Source organism: Hyperoodon ampullatus (assembly GCF_949752795.1).
Source record: "Hyperoodon ampullatus genome assembly, chromosome: 7".
In the NCBI taxonomy this organism is placed as follows: domain Eukaryota; kingdom Metazoa; phylum Chordata; class Mammalia; order Artiodactyla; family Ziphiidae; genus Hyperoodon; species Hyperoodon ampullatus.
In genome coordinates, this window is record NC_136920.1 from 46334333 (window position 1) to 46352299 (window position 17967).

The 17967-nt window shown below is 39.7% G+C and overlaps 1 pseudogene across 1 annotated transcript; it reads right to left on the reverse strand.

Annotated features, from left to right (window-relative positions):
* Positions 1–9090: 9090 nt before the first annotated feature.
* Positions 9091–16043, reverse strand: LOC307055571 (tyrosine-protein phosphatase non-receptor type 2-like; annotated as a pseudogene). The gene is made up of 3 exons: positions 16017–16043; positions 14792–15412; positions 9091–9829 (listed from the first exon to the last, which is right to left on the reverse strand). The product of its transcript is annotated as a tyrosine-protein phosphatase non-receptor type 2-like (transcript).
* Positions 16044–17967: the final 1924 nt, after the last annotated feature.

A 17967-nucleotide genomic window follows, 5' to 3' on the forward strand; every position in this document is an offset into this window, starting at 1 on the left:
AGGTTTTAGTGAGCACCTACCGGTAGTAAGGCCTGAAAGATGACAAAAACCATAGTTCCTGCCCTCAGGGAGCTGGCACTTGGTTCAGGAAGCACACAAATATGTTAATAATACTAACAGGATGAGTCTTATGATGGAAGTGAACACATAGCATTATGGGGGTGGGAGGAGAGAAAGGAAGAAGCTCCTAACTCTGCCAGGGGGATCAAGGGAGACTTTCAGGAGGAGGTGATAATTCTCTGGTGGTTCCAGACAGCCCACTGGAACCACCAGGGTTTAATTAACTGAGCTTAGAAAAACAAACAAACACCACCACACATTTTTAAGGGTATACCTGGTCCATTATTCATTTAAAAAGAACAACCAAGTGAAATTAATTTCCCTCATGGATTTTTTTTCCCCTATAAAATTACTCTGAAGGGTGAGTTTTCAAATAGAAAAATTCTCCTTTAAAAGTAGATTGCTTTACACTTGGCATTTAAATCCAAGTGCCAGAAGTATCTATGCTGTACAGGAAACCCATCGTCCTTCAGGTGTACTTGAGAAGATTTCTGGGAACAGGAGCTTTGTTGGGGGGAGATAACAGATAAAATGTGGGGTGAGCCACATGTGCCCAGCCCTGGTCTTCTACCAGGGATACACTTCCAGGATGAATGAATAGGGGTGGGGGTGGGTGAAGGAGGCACTAGTAACCTCCATTTGATGCCTATGGCCCAGGCTGCAGAAACAGGATAAACTTCCGAAGCCCTGATTAAAGACTCCTTGTTAGAAAGAAGAAAATTCTGGGATTATTTTTTCTAAAAGCTAACTTTCAAGGAGAATTTGTATCACACTTCATCCTGTTTGTCCTAGAGAGAAACCATGATGCAAGTTGACAGTGACAAATAAGAATTAATAGTCCACTTCCATCCTCTTCCCTCCTCCCAGTTTTTAGAAAGGGAACCAGTAAATCAGCTTATAGGTCTTCACTGGGCACTCACTGTGTGAGGCCCTGAAACTCCACAAGGCCAGGGGGTGTGAGGGGCAAGTGGTGACGGGAGTTGGGGAAGAGGAGGGAAATATATTAATTTATAAGAACATAACATTTTGCCATTCACAAAGCCTCTTCACTTATATCACCTGATGTAAATCTCTCCAATAACTCGCTGAGGTTGTAGGATCAAAGCAGATCACCAATATACTAAAGAACTGAGAGGAGATTCAAATAAATTCATATTTGAGCTATGAAATCAACAGAAATTGTTGTGACATTGAAATACTATTGTAATAAAAATGAAAATTCAGATAACAAACAAATGTAGTTAATCTTGAAAAAGAAGAGATTAAATTCCAAATAGAAGCAATAAATAGGTTCTTGCGTTATTTGATAATCCAGTTAATGAAGAGGAGGGAATCATGTAAATGCATTGAAACAGTTTTGCTGGTTGACACATTGACAAGGACAAACTGATTAAAGAATACTCTCATTTCACAGAGTTTAATGTAAGTACTATACAAGAACACTTAAATACAACTCATATACACATATCTTTTTAAACTTGATAGAACTTCTCACAAATTGACAACTCTAAAAATTTATACAATATAGGTGGAACTAAAGAAACCTCTTAATACTCTTAGCAATGAAATAAAAATTTTGATCAGCATGCAAAAGGAAAGAATACAGTATCTTTCTATTCTCTCTATAGACAAAGGTATTAGAAAATCATTGTTCTATAGAAAGGTAATCAGACAGTAATTAGCCAAAAAGGTAAGCAAAAAGAGTATCATTGAAGTATACCATGTAGTTAAATAATAATAAATATTAGTTTTCTAAATTATATAATGTTTACGGTATATTTTACTTTTTTAAAAATATATTTATTTTAATTAATTTATTTTTGGCTGCGTTGGGTCTTCATTGCTGAGCATAGGCTTTAGAGTGGGGCTAAGCTTCACTGCGGTGAGCGGGCTACTCATTGTGGTGGCTTCTCTTGTTGTGGAGCACGGGCTCTAGGCACACGGGCTTCAGTAGTTGTGTCATGCGGGCTCAGTAGTTGTGGCTTGCAAGCTCTAGAGAGCAGGCTCAGTAGTTGTGGTGCACGGGCTTAGTTGCTCCACAGAAGCCCTTTACTTTTTATGGTTTATGGTGATTTCTTTCCTCATAGTAAATATAAGTTTTATAACTAATTTTGTATTCACAATTTTGTGTTCTTTTTCTTAAACATGGCCCCCAAGCTGTATAAGTTTTAGCCTCCACAAAACCTGGACCTTCTCCTGATTTATGCCCATTTGGCAGGTGAGAAAACAAACTCAGGCAAAGTCTTACCCTTACCCAGGGTCACGCTGTTAGAAAGTGACAGAGCCAGACATAAAGCCAGCTCTTTTCCTTCACGATGTTGTCTCTGCCCTCAAAGAGCCTGAATGCATTATATAAATCCCCACACATTACCTTTGCAGAGGCAGAAAGAAAGGTAGAACATTTAAGAAACCCAGATGACTCGCTCAAGTTTCTAAAGAGAGGTTCAGTGTGGCCTATAGTGCACATCCCATCTCCCTTCAGGACCTGTGTCTGGACAGAAGAATTCAATTTACAGTCAGCACCAGCATCACTATTCTAGGCTCAAAGCAACCCCAGAATCAAGTACGCCCATGGGAAGCGAAGACAGGTCATATCAAATGCATTCAGGGACTTCAGGCTAACTAATTCTTCCTGAGCCCCTACTGTTTGCCAGGCACTCACACCTGCATTTGTCTTTATCTACATGAACAATTTTTTTAAGGATGAGAGAATAGAAACTCAGAGTAACATGCCCAATATCACAGATGTAGTAAAAAACAGACACAAGCTGCAAAGCCAGATCTGCCCCAAAGCCCATCTCCAGTTCTCCAGGAGGTGGTGGAATTCAGAAAAATAATCACCTACTTATGCCCGAAGGCAAAACCAGAGAATCATTAGTGAAAAGCAGAGAGACGGGTAAGTAGTAAACATCCTTCCCATTCTCTCTGGTTCTCATTTAAAGTCTGGGGCAAACCTGACAGCAGCCATGGCATTCAAAGGGTTCCAGGAGCCAAACAGAACTATAAGAGGTCTTAACCAGGAACCATCCCACACCCAGAACCCAGTGGGATAATCTGAGTTGTAGCTAAGGGTAAGATAAGCATCAGTATTTGAAAGGGATTACTAAGGATTAAATCCACATACAGAGCAAGAGAGCTTGTGCTAAGATGAGAAATAGGTTGGAAAGCAGGTTGGAAAGAAATATCAAAAGTTTTAGAAAACAGACTGTGAAACAGTCACAGCCAATAGATTTCTGTTGATTTTTTTTCTGTAATCAACATATTAAATATCATGCTTCCATAAATAATGGGAAGGGAAAAAATGCTTTGCTTTACAATAAATATTGGCCATCCATCGTCCTCAGGCTGATCATGTGGAGCATCAGTGAGAGTGTTCTACCTGGGCTTTAGCTGAGTAGGATCCAGTAAACATACACACAGGGAGGGTCACCTCCAGACAAGGTCATGGAATCCCTTATCTCCAGAGAATGCCAAGGCAAGAATCACGGAATTTTATGCTCAGTTCATAATGAAAATTGACTGAAAGTTCATGGTTGTTTTCATTTTGTTTTGTCTAGTTCTTAGCCACGTTTCTATGATCTTATGAATAATGAAAATCCCACTGGACATCCTGGTCATAACAACCATGGCCTGGATTGAACCTAACGCAAGAGTTAGAGGTGGTAGGGAGACAACTGACTGTGACTTCCAAGTGCTTTCATTGACATGTGGCCCCTGGAATTCAGACAAGCAGGCCTACAGGGAGGCTTTGTTCTGTAGGGGAACTAGAGAGAGGCCTGGAGCCTTTCCAAGCCTGGAGGAACTTGGCTGGATCCAGAGGAGCATGAAAGGCCCAGCCCCAAGGCAGCCTGGGGACCTTGGAAGCCAAGATCAGGAAAGGAACAGCTTGTCCCCCTGACAGAGAGAAGTAGGGCCTGGGGGGTTGTTTCATTTACATGGTGTTTTCCAACCTTTACGCACAAATTCAGAGTGAACTCTGCTTCTCACCATCAGCAGCCTTGTTGGGCAAAAGGCCTGATCCTTGGTCTGATAGCCCCAAACCCTCCTGGAGGAAAGAAAAAAATACCAGATATCCTGGAGGTACCTGAGGTTGAAAAGAAAGAGCACCGCCTATAGAATCCAAACTCCTGGCTATGTACAATAACACAATAATTTAACCCACTGCACACTCAAATCTTATGCCTTTGCCTTTTGCATATTCCTCGCTTTACCTCAAGAAAACAATACAAATTTTCGGTACCTTTTTTTCCAATTCATGATAAGTATTACTGAGAGAATTACCACAAAACACAGCAATGAAACTAACGACCATGAAAAATCTACAGGCTACAATCTGTTATAGGCAAAAACTAACTGAAGAATCATGTATTATTGAGCATGCTGTAAAAAGAAAAAAGAAAAAAAATGACCTGAGGGGGAAAAAAGTCCATTTTGAAGAAATAATCAACAACAACAAAAAATTAAACTGTCAAAAGGTAAAACTGCACTCAGTAAAACTAGCAAAAGAATCAAATCTTCTTGCTAATTTCACATCTAAAAAATTTTATCTGGGAAAATTGAATTTAATAACTATAAGGACCAAAGAGGGAAAAAAGTGGAAGCAACAATAATGAATAACTTTTTTCAAGAGCAAAACAAATGACAGTAACAAAAACGAATGGCTACTTGAAAGTTTATTATAAAATATACACAGGAGGAATTAATCCAGATCAACATAGGTAAAATAAAAGAAAAACTGGGGGCTTCCCTGGTGGCGCAGTGGTTGAGAGTCCACTTACCGATACAGGGGACGCGTGTTCGTGCCCCGGTCCGGGAGGATCCCGCATGCCACAGAGCGGCTGGGCCCGTGAGCCATGGACGCTGAGCCTGCGTGTCCGGAGCCTGTGCTCCGCGACGGGAGAGGCCACAGCAGTGAGAGGCCTGCGTACCGCAAAAAAAAAAAAAAAAGTAAAACTGGAACTGGTTCAACTGCAGTGTCTAAAAAATTAATCAAGGAAATAAATTGGATTATTGCAGCGTCCTCCAAAAGAAAAATGTTTTTTCAATAGACATTCACCATGAAGGCATAATCTTGATTTTTATATTTATTTATTTGTTTGTTTGTTTGTTTGTTTTAATGTGGAGTTAAATATGCTCAAGGTCAAAACAGCCAGATCATATCCCCATGGAGTCCATGTAAGAGTCAATACAACAGGAACAAAATGTCCCATACTCAACTCCTAGGATTGAATCTTGGCTCTGAAACACAAGGCTTTGATTCTGGTAAGCCATGTGACTTTGGGAAAGTTACTAAATGTCTCTAAGCCTCAATTTCCTCATCTGTAAAGTGGACATGTTAATTCTATAAGACTGTTCTTCCTAGTGTTACTACTGGATATCCAAGCAAAACCATGAGAAACCTTGCACACATCTTTCTTCTGAGAACCTCCTTACCCCTAGGTTTTCATGCTTTGTGTCATATAACCTCAGGCTCTAAGCATGACCTCCTGAACTTAAGAATGAGTACCTGACCCAAAGATAACTATGTGTAGATTGGCCAGCAGCCTGGTTCAAAAGCATTGTTCAACAAAAATAATTTATACTCAACAGTTACTGGCTAATCCAATCCATTAAGTCCACTCTTGGAGAATTTTCACATCAGATGTGCAAAAAAAGTGAGCAGAGAGTAGGACTGGCAGAAGCAGAGAGAGGCCAAGAGAAGACAAAAGGCAGAAGCCATGTGGTAGCATGACTCATGAATAAGTAAAAGCCCTGAGTAAGCTAAAAATTCTGTGAGTTCATTACTGTAGGAATTATTATAGGTACAAGGTTTTCATTGTATAAGTCTTTCTAAGTGTAGGGTCAGTTTGAAAGTTTTCATATCAAATTTTTTAATCATTTAAACTCTGATTAACCAGCAAACAATATATCCATATTTCTTATATCTTGAAAAAATTCAATCAGTATAGAATTATTGTCAAATTAAGTGAAGCAGCCCATGTAGAACAGAGAGTCCAATGGCTGAGGAGGAGGAAAAAAAAAACGGCGTCTCCAGATATAGTGGTTAAAATCTTGTTATGTTTCAGGATTTTAGCCCACTTCAAATTCTTTAACTTCAGCCCTGTACAATTCAGAGAAATCCTGGGTCAACTCTATGTAAATGATATAGACAAAATGGAATTCCTGTACTTCTAGGACACATTCAAAAAGAGAACCTTCGCAAGTACTGCATCTTTGGCTTCTTGCCTGGTGTCAGCCCAGGGAGACTTCTTTTTTTTTAACTTTTATTTATTTATTTATTTTTTTATTTTGGCTGCACCGGGTCTTAGTTATGGCACGAGGGACCTTTGTTTCAGCATGCAGACTCTTAGTTGCGGCATACATGCAGGATCTGGTTCCCCAACCAGGGATCGAACCCAGGCCCCCTGCATTGGAAGCACAGAGTCTTACCCACTGGACAACCAGGGAAGTCCCCCAGGGAGACTCTTAAAGGCCAACTTACCTGATGCATACTCTATCCCCAGACTCAGCCCTGAATAATTCCATGAGTAGCTCTTGACATCACTATTTCTTGCTCATTTTCCTACACAATGCACACCTGCTCATTGCCTCCTTCAGTTTGACACAATCAGCTACTCTTTCCACCTTGACCTTGCCTCCTCTCAAGGCCAAGTTCATTTCTCTACCTAGGTTGAGCTCCTCAAGACAGCCCTTCCAATACCTAAAGCATAGGTAGCCCTGCCACCGGTTTCATCATGTGATCCAACAGCAAAGCTCATATACTTTCAAAATGCCTTCTTCCTGTCTGTCTTTTACCCCTGGCCATCTACTATCAAGCCTAGCTAGTATCAGGACTTGCAAATCATCCCTCTGGTGTCTCACCCCCTTTCAGCTGACAGTTTGCTTCCATTTTGCAATATATTTGCCTAGACTTCACAAAAATCAATGAGTTCAGGACAACAAGTACAATAGCCTCAGGTGTCCTCCCAAAGATTGATACCATGTTTTTGTTGACCTAGTTATTGCATTTCACTGTTACCAGAAATCAACTGATTAGGCAATTTTGAAAGTATTTTGCATCTATTTATTTCATTTTCACTAAGTAGAATGACCCTGTGTCAAATAAATAAATAAAATAAACAAATAAAACTCAATTGTTTATTTCCAAAAGTAGGCTTAATGCCTGGCAATCTTAATACTTACATAATTTCCAAGAATGCTGGATCCACATTCTCTTTGAAGTCAATAATGCAAGCCTCTAATTTTCCACCACTACCATTCCAATTGGGCCAAAAGATTTAGAATAATTTAGCATCCAATATATTCAGCATGGAAAGAACAAAGAGATTATCATTAAGTCTTTCATTAAATCACATCTTCTATTCTAGGCCTCAGTTCAGTTTCATCACCAGTAAGAAGAGCATTTTTTTTCTTTTTGCGGTACATGGGCCTCTCACTGTTGTGGCCTCTCCCGTTGCAGAGCACAGGCTCCGGACGCGCAGACCCAGCGGCCATGGCTCACGGGCTCAGCCGCTCCACGGCATGTGGGATTTTCCTGGACCGGGGCACAAACCCGTGTCCCCTGCATCAGCAGGCAGACTCTCAACCACTGCACCACCAGGGAAACCCCAAAGAAGAGCATTTTTTTAAACTTTTATCTATCGTCTAAAAGTCTGAGAGCCCTTTGGGTTAGGTATTGTATTTCATTTTTCTCTGCATCCCCAATGCAAAACACAGTTCTGACAAATAAAAACATTAGATTAATCTTGAATGAAAGAATATCCATGATCTATGAAATTGTGACTTCCACGGAAATATCCAAACCCCCTGACATCATTAACAGTTCTGTAGGGCAGTGACAGCCAACCATTTATGATGAAAAAGAGCCCCAGGCACATTAAAAGCCTGTCCCAAGTTATGATATTCAGTTCTAGGCCAGGATCCCAGAGGGACAAATGGGAAGTATGTCAGACTCTGCTTTAATTCAATGCAGCACTTGAATCTGTGCTCTCTTGGGCAAACCACTGGACGTGAAGAAACCACAGATCTGAAGATCAGAGAGACCTGAATGTGAATTGGATTCCATCAGTCCCTTTAAAAGGTTTTGGTTTTAAGAAACAGAACTTCCCTGAGCAACATTAAGCAAACGGTGAGTTTTTTGGATGAAGAGAAATATCAACATGAATTCACAGACAAGAAGTGCTGACAGGTCCCGGGAAGACTTGGTACCAGAAACTGGACCCACACCCTCCAAACCAGGCCACAGACCCACCCATCATTGCGACCCCTCTCTTTGGGGCCATCCCCTCTTCCCTCTGCACATCTCTCTACAGAGCAATTTTCCTTTTCCACTCATAAACAGGCTAAACATGGCTGCCCAGATTCTGTTTTCTTCTGAGTGCCCATCACGGCACACTTCTTCTCTGAGTGAGGATAAAGGAAGATAGATTACCTTTTTTTTTTTTTGAATCAACATACAGTTTATTATCTTTTTATGGTAACAGATTTTTTTTCAAATTGAGCTTTTAAAAAGTACATTTAACTACAAAAGTAAGATTAAATAGGTACTAATAAAATATATTTGCCCTGAAATGGTTAAGAAGATACAATCTTGACACCCACATCAACAGTACATTATACATTACATGCATTACTTAAAGGTCATTTTCTTTTCAGTAATAATGTCGATAAAACCACAATATTTATTGCTTTTATCAAGTGCAGGTTAAAATCCAGATAACCTCCAAAAAACAAATCCTTGTGATAAAGGACTTCTCAGTCTGGTCAGGTGAAATATTACACTTAACATGTATGAATACAGCTGAAAATGTACCAGTTCTTAAGAAGTTTTCAAGTCTTGATTTTAGGAAGTGGGTACAGTGTGAGCAATGCCCTGGGGTGCTTGGAGGACTGGACACCCCACTTCTCTGTGGGTGTCTAGTCAACCGCACCTTCTGGGGTCTGAGGAATTTGCTAACAGATGAAATCCCCCGTGATTCACACAACACTGTCAGCTACCAGGGCCGAAACTTGCGGGGCAAAATTAATGATTTATAGGGCGTTTTGCTGAGAAAACAGCGTCCAGCCAACAAAAGCACCAACCAAAATGACTGACACAAAACCCATCTTAGTTAGAATAGGTTGCCAATAAAACCGCCTTTTCCTTTTATCGTTCGGTCTCGTTCAGCGTCTGCTTCATCTGCTACACCTTCTGAGCTGTGCTCGTTCCTGTCCCCAAGAAGGCTCTTGCGCAGAGCACGCTCACTGTTTTCCTCCAGTGTACCTTGCATTTTAGAGGACAGTCCTGTATATCTGTCACCTGTCAGTTTTTCTTCTTCTAGGCCTATCCTGTTGCCATTGTATTTTTCACTCATTATTTTGGATGGTGACTGATCAAAAACAGGACATAACGTCTTTGTTAGAAAGTTCTTTCCACCATTTCTGTACACTTGAATCTCCCTTTAGAAACTTTGCTCCTTCTATTATAGTCATGTATGAAAATCTGAGTTGATCTGGTGTCTGAGTCAGCCCCATTCAGCATTTTCTCATACTCAGTAACAGTTGTTTAATGTTAATATTGTATCCTTTTTCCATCAGAACAAGACAAGTGTCCACCAGAGAAAAGGTGCCTGACCGCCTGATGCTGGCACGATGGCGGATCACCGCAGACCCGTGTTCAGGATTCAAGGAGCCAGATTCTCGCAGTTTAAATAAGAAATTGAGAAATGAAACTGGTGATTCAGGCACTCTGAAATCTGGCCAGGTAGTATAATGAAAGTGAGATACTGTTCTGTAATTTATTATTTTTTTAAATCATTTTTTTATACAGCAAGTTCTCATTAGTCATCAATTTTATACACATCAGTGTATACTTGTCAATCCCAATCGCCCAATTCATCACACCACCAACACCACCACACCGCCACTTTCCCGCTTTGGTGTCCATACATTTGTTCTCTACATCTGTGTCTCAATATCTGTCCTGCAAACCAGCTCATCTGTACCATTTTTCTAGGTTCCACATATATGCGTTAATATACAATGTTTGTTTTTCTCTTTCTGACTTACTTCACTCTGTATGACAGTCTCTAGATCCATCCATGTCTCAACAAATGACCCAATTTCATTCCTTTTTATGACTGAGTAATATTCCATTGTATATATGTACCACATCTTCTTTATCCATTTGTCTGTCGATGGGCATTTAGGTTACTTCCATGACCTGACTATTGTAAATAGTGCTGCAATGAACATTGGGGTGCATGTGTCTTTTTGAATTATGGTTTTCTCTGGGTATATGCCCAGTAGAGGGATTGCTGGGTCGTATGGTAATTCTATTTTTAGTTTTTTAAGGAACCTCCATACTGTTCTCCATAGTGGCTATATCAATTTACATTTCCACCAACAGTGCAAGAGGGTTCCCTTTTCTCCACACCCTTTCCAACATTTGTTGCTTGTAGATATTCTGATGATGCCCATTCAAACTGGGGTGAGGTGATAATTCATTGTAGTTTTGATTTGCATTTCTCTAATATTTAGTGATGTTGAGCAGCTTTTCATGTGCTTCTTGGCCATCTGTATGTCTTCTTTGGAGAAATGTCTATTCAGGTCTTCTGCCCATTTTTGGATTGGGTTGTTTGTTTTTTTAATATTGATCTGCATGAGCTGTTTATATATTTTGGAGATTAATCCTTTGTCCGTTGATTTGTTTGCAAATATTTACTCCCATTCTGAGGGTTGTCTTTTTGTCTTGTTTATGGTTTCCTTTGCTGTGCAAAAACTTTGAAGTTTCACTAGGTCCCATTTGTTTATTTTTGTTTTTGTTACCATTACTCTAGGAGGTGGATCAAAAAAGATCTTGCTGTGATTTATGTCAAAGAGTGTTCTTCCTATGTTTTTCTCTAAGAGTTTTACAGTGTCCAGTCTTACATTTAGGTCTCTAATCCATTTTGAGTTTATTTTTGTGTATGGTGTTAGGGATGTTCTAATTTCATTCTTTTACATGTAGCTGTCCAGTTTTCCCAGCACCACTTATTGAAGAGATTGTCTTTTCTCCATTGTATATCCTTGCCTCCTTTGTCATAGATTAGTTGACCATAGATGCGTGGGTTTATCTCTGGGCTTTCTATCTTGTTCCATTGATCTGTATTTCTGTTTTTGTGCAAGTACCATATTGTCCTGATTACTGTAGCTTTGTAGTATACTCTGAAGTCACAGAGTCTGATTTCTCCAGCTCCGTTTTTTTCCCTCAAGACTGCTTTCGCTATTCAGGGTCTTTTGTGTCTCCATACAAATTTTAAGATTTTTTGCTCTAGTTCCATAAAAAATGCCATTGGTAATTTGATAGGAATTGCACTGAATCTGTAGATTGCGTTGGGTAGTATAGTCATTTTCACAATATTGATTCTTTCAATCCAAGAACATGGTAGATCTCTCCATCTGTTGGTATCATCATTAATTTCTTTCATCAGTGTCTTATAGTTTTCTGCATAAAGGTCTTTTGTCTCCCTACGTAGGTTTATTCCTAGGTATTTTATTCTTTTTGTTGCCATGGTAAATGGGAGTGTTTCCTTAATTTCTCTTTCAGATTTTTCATCATTAGTGTATAGCAATGCAAGAGATTTCTGTGCATTAATTTTGTATCCTGCACTTTTACCAAATTCATTGATTAGCTCTAGTAGTTTTCTGGTGGCATCTTTAGGATTCTCTATGTATAGTATCATGTCATCTGCAAACAGTGACAGTTTTACTTCTTCTTTTCCAATTTGTATTCCTTCTATTTCTTTTTCTTCTCTGACTGCTGTGGCTAGGACTTCCAAAACTATGTTGAATAATAGTGGTGAGAGTGGACATCTATGTCTTGCTCCTGATCTCAGAGGAAATGTTTTCAGTCTTTCACCATTGAGAATGATGTTTGCTGTGGGTTGTCGTATATGGCCTTTATTATGTTGACATAGGTTCCCTCTATACCCACTTTCTGGAGAGTTTTTATCATAAATTGGTGTTGAATTTTGTCAAAAGCTTTTGCTGCATCTATTGAGATGATCATATGGTTTTTATTCTTCAATTTGTTAATATGGTGTATCACATTGATTGATGTGCATATATTGAAGAATCCTTGCATCCCTGGGATAAATCCCACTTGATCATAGTGTATGATCCTTTTAATGTGTTGTTGGATTCTGTTTGCTAGTATTTTGTTGAGGATTTTTGCATCTATATTCATGAGTGATATTGGTCTGTAACTTTCTTTTTTTGTAGTATCTTTGTCTGGTTTTGGTATCAGGCTGATGGTGGCCTCATAGAATGAGTTTGGGAGTGTTCCTTCCTCTGAAATTTTTTGGAAGAGTTTGAGAAGGATGGGTGTTAGGTCTTCTTGAAATGTTTGACATAATTCACCCGTGAAGCCATCTGGTCCTGGACTTTTGTTTGTTGGAAGATTTTTAATCACAGTTTCCATTTCATTACTTGTGATTGGTCAGTTCATATTTTCTGTTTCTTCCCGGTTCAGTCTTAGAAGGTTATACCTTTCTAAGAATTTGCCCATTTCTTCCAGGTTGTCCATTTTATTGGCATAGAGTTGCTTGTAGTAGTCTCTTAGGATGCTTTGTATTTCTGTGGCATCTGTTGTAACTTCTCCTTTTTCATTTCTAATTTTATTGATTTGAGTCCTCTCCCTCTTTTTCTTGATGAGTCTGGCTAATGGTTTATCAATTTTGTTTATCTTCTCAAAGAACCAGCTTTTAGTTTTATTGATCTTTGCTATTCTTTTCTTTGTTTCTATTTCATTTATTTCTACTCTGATCTTTATGATTTCTTTCCTTATGCTAATTTTGGGTTTTGTTTGTTCTTCTTACTCTAGTTCCTTTAGGTGTAAGGTTAGATTATTTAGTTGAGATTTTTCTTGTTTCCTGAGGTAGGCTTGTATAGCTATAAACTTCCTTCTTAGAACTGCTTTTGCTGCATCCCATAGGTTTTGGATCATCGTGTTTTCATTGTCATTTGTCTCTAAGTATTTTTTGATTTCCTCTTTGATTTCTTCAGTGATCTCTTGGTTATTTAGTAACGTATTTTTTAGCCTCCATGTGTTTGTGTTTTTCACGTTTTTTCCCCTGTAATTCAATTCTAATCTCATAGCATTGTGGTCAGAAAAGATGCTTGATATCATTTCAATGTTCTTAAATTTACTGAGGCTTGATTTGTGACCCAAGATGTGATCTATCCTGGAGAATGTTCCATGCGCACTTGAGAAGAAAGTGTAATCTGCTGTTTTGGGATGGAATGTCCTATAACTATTAATTAAACCTTTCTGGTCTATTGTGTCATTTAAAGCTTCTGTTTCCTTATTTATTTTCATTTTGGATGATCTATCCATTGGTGTAAGTGAGGTGTTAAAGTCCCCCATATTTTTATGTTACTGTTGATTTCCTCTTTTAGAGCTGTTAGCAGTAGCCTTATGTATTGAGGTGCTCCTATGTTGGGTATATATATTTATAATTGTTATATCTTCTTCTTGGATTGACCCCTTGATCATTATGTAGTGTCCTTCCTTGTCTCTTGTAATATTCTTTATTTTAAAGTCTATTTTATCTGATATGAGTATTGCTACTCCAGCTTTCTTTTGATTTCCATTTGCATGGAATATCTTTTTCCATCCCCTCACTTTCAGTCTGAATGTGTCCCTAGGTCTGAAGTGGGTCTCTTGTAGACAGCATATATATGAGTCCTGTTTTTGTATCCATTCAGCAAGCCTGTGTCTTTTGGTTGGAGCATTTAATCCATTCACGTTTAAAGTAATTATCAATATGTATGTTCCTATGACCATTTTCTTAATTGTTTTGGGTTTGTTTCTGTAGGTCCTTTTCTTCTCTTGTGTTTCCCACTTAGAGAAGTTCCTTTAGCATTTGTTGTAAAGCTGGTTTGGTGGTGCTGAATTCTCTTAGCTTTTCCTTGTCTGTAAAGTTTTTGATTTCTCCATCGAATCTGAATAAGATCCTTGCCAGGTAGAGTAATCTTGGTTGTACGTCCTTCCCTTTCATCACTTTAAGTATATCATGCCACTCCTTTCTGGCTTGTAGAGTTTCTGCTGAGAAGTCAGCTGTTAACCTTAGGGAGTTCCCTTGTATGTTATTTGTCATTGTTCCCTTGCTGCTTTCAATAATTTTTCTTTGTCTTTAATTTTTGACAATTTGATTACTATGTGTCTCAGTGTGTTTCTCCTTGGGTTTATCCTCTATGAGACTCTCTGCACTTCCTAGACTTGGGTGGCTGTTTCCTTCCCCATGTTAGGGAAGTTTTCGACTATAGTCTCTTCAAATATTTTCTTGGGTCCTTTCTCTCTCTCTTCTCCTTCTGAGACCCCTATGATGCGAATGTTGTTGCATTTAATGTTGTCCCAGAGGTCTCTTAGGCTGTCTTCATTTCTTTTCATTCTTTTCTCTTTATTCTGTTCCACAGCAGTGAATTCCACCATTCTGTCTTCCAGGTCACTTATCCGTTCTTCTGCCTCAGTTATTCTGCTATTGATTCCTTCTAGTGTAGTCTTCATTTCAGTTAGTGTATTGTTCATCTCTGTTTGTTCTTCAATTCTTCTAGGTCTTCGTTAAACATTTCTTGCATCTTCTCAATCTTTGCCTCCATTCTTTTTCCGAGGTCCTGGATCATCTTCACTATCATTTTTCTGAATTCTTTTTCCGGAAGGTTGCCTGTCTCCACTTCATTTAGTTGTGTATCTTGTTCCTTCATCTGGTACATAGCCCTCTGCCTTTTCATCTTGTCTATCTTTTTGTGAATGTGGTTTTTGTTCCACAGCCTGCAGGATTGTAGTTCTTCTTGCTTCTGAGATACTGTTCTGGCTTCACCACTATTGGTAGTTCCTAACTGCAGCAGATGGACTGTGTAATAGGACTTCACATCTTCTGACAGGAACTTCACACTGAATCCCGTTTCCTTAAGTAGCATCTCTCCTTCATCTTTTTTTGGCCAGTACTGTGCACATTTAACCAATTCTTTCTCCACAATTCAGTTCAGTATGACAACTGCTTTGGTCTTTTGCTGCCAAACCATGAGCCAGAAATGACAACCTGTATTAGGAAGTGGACACTCTGTTAAGATGTAACTCCTCTGCCCCTCTTCTATGTCAGCTAAGTTGACATTAATAAATCATTTTCAGCATTTTGCAGTTTAACTGTGCATATGACTGTGATCATATGGGCTTACATCTCTGTATGTGTGTCGATTTCTGTTTTCTGGAAACTTGGCCACTCTGAGGCTAGTCATGGGACTCACTGCGAATTTCCGAGCTCCTTCCAAGAAGCTCTGAGGGGATGCTCAGGCTGCCGTGCTCTGGCCACCCCGCCACGGCCCAGCCACCCTCCCCAGAAGATGGATCCCTGTTTCAGCCTTTGCATCAACAGGGGAACCCCATGGCCTTGGAATTAAAGGAGCCATTGGCTTTACATAACTGTGCAGGGGAAAGAGGATAGACTTGTTTTAAGTAAATTAAAACATACTCAGAGAGGAACTGAGCCTACATGAGCTTCAAATAAATAAGGAAGAAAATAAAATGGCATTCCTTAAAATTCACAGTGGGGTGAAGAAAAAAATTTGACTCATAGGTTTTAGATTTACAACTTTAGGATTGGATGATGTGCCCAAGCACACTTCTTATTTTTTCTCAAGCCAGACTGCAATGAGGTAGAGAGAATGAGAGGTGAAGAAGTAAAGAAAGTGAGACAACCTGCTCTCTCAAGAACTTGAAACTAGGTATAAGGACTATGAGATGCAAGCTTAAAGCAGAGTGGGGTGAAGTTGGTGTGTGTGTTCGTAAGAAAGATAAGATTTGCACCTCTCTGTGAGCTGAAAGATAAGATACCAAAGGAAAGGAGAACTCAGAAGCAAGATGCTGGAGAAGGGAGTGGTGCCACGAGCACAGAAGAGGGAAGACACTTCTTCCCCCCAGATGATGGAGCCCCTACCAGATTTTCCAGCTCCTCTCCCAACATGGTTCCAACATGTCCTGCTTTCTAGGCCCTCTCTCACTCTATCTATGATCAGGTCACGCTATCTCATGCCTTCATGGTCTTGTACACATTGTTCCCTCCACCTGGAGTGCTGGTCACCCAATTGTCTCCTATTGAACTAGACTCGCCCTCTCAGACACGACTCACAGATCACTTTCTCTGGGGAACTTTCCTGATTCTTCCATTCAAGCAAAGTAAATGCTCTTCTCTGGTGTTCAAAGACTTGTAAGATACACATTTATTGGTGTTTTTATTCCTTCTAACCCCCCACCAAAGTGGAAATACCTCGAGGGGGAAGGCCTATGCCCAATTCATATCGATTGAACATTCAAGAGATTTTGAATGAATGAATGAATGAGGAAAGGAAAATCACTGTGTGCTTTAAGAGCTTTGAGATGAAGAAGAAAAGTACAGCCTCTTGCTGGGCTGAGAAGGATGGGATGGGGTGAAGCTTGAGGAGAAAACAGAACTCTCGAGACAGCCTCTGATGGGAATTCACTGGAAAGTCAGAGATGATGGAAGGATTTGGAAGCAGAGTGACAGCCTAGCCAAACTTTGCATGCCAGTGGCATCAACTAATAAATAGAAATCCACAAAATTGAAGTTGGTGACCTTCCTGTAAAGGAAAAAGCAACTCTCCCACACTCAATAGCTTTATCTGAGAAATAAATTAAGAGTGATCAAGTCAGATTTGTGAGACCACAGGGACAGAGTGTCTCAGACAGCTGGGGCTTTCTAAAAGGCATAAAAATACCAACATTCTGTCAAGGTCCATGATCAAAGCCTTGCCAGACTCAACTCATGAAGAAGAAAATCCACTTAATAGTATTAAGAAAATCTTTGACTTCTAATCTGTCGCTGTGCAAAAATTTGAATTTTGCTCACCAAGTAGAATTAAGTATCAATTAGAATGCTTTTTAAAATCTGTATGGTAAACATGATTTAGCAATAGTAACTGATTTGTGTGGCAAGAAATCATCAGATATAAATCTAATAGAAACTTGAGTGTACTTGCCTCATCCATTTCCCTTTACTGGAACTCTGCAATACCAGAACATCATGGAATGTTAGACCTCGGAGGACCTTGAAGAACATCTAAGCCAATAACCCCATCTTCTCAGAGGCCAGGGAGGAAAAGTGACTTTTCAGGCCTCTCATCTCATTAGTGGTGGAACTCAGCTGGAAACACAACTTTTCTCATCTTTCCATCAAATGATCTTCTCTCTGCACCATGTCATGAAAATAAAGTTAAATTATGTTCAATTAAAGAATTATTCAGGATGGTTTGCTGTCCAAAAGAATTAGCTTAAATAATGTTTTCATGCCAAAAGTGGTAACCCCTCAGATAGCCAGAAAATACTATTGTTTTCTGGAACCCTTTGTTTCCTTGGAGCTTCAGAAAGTCTTGGTTTTACCCAACAAACACTACGTGCTCTAAGAGTTTGGAAAAGAAAAGATTGTGACTGATGTAGGCAATGGTAGGTAGAGGATGGGAAAGAGAAGACTTGACCAGAAAGCCTGGAAGAATGGACTGAATCCACGGAGTCAGGAGAAACAATCGCATCCCTGACCAAGATAAAAGAAAATATCACAATGAAAGATTCAAGGGAAACTGATTGCCAAGTTTGGATTGGAATTAATTTGTTTAGAACAGTGTTTCTCAGAGCGTATTCTACAGAACACTCGTTCCATAATATGCTCTATAAAAACATAGTAATAGGGGCTTCCCTGGTGGCGCAGTGGTTGAGAGTCCACCTGCCGATGCAGGGGACACGGGTTCGTGCCCCGGTCCGGGAGGATCCCAAATGCCGCGGAGCCTGGCTAGGCCCGTGAGCCATGGCCGCTGAGCCTGCGCGTCCAGAGCCTGTGCTCCACAGCGGGAGAGGCCACAACAGTGAGAGGCCCA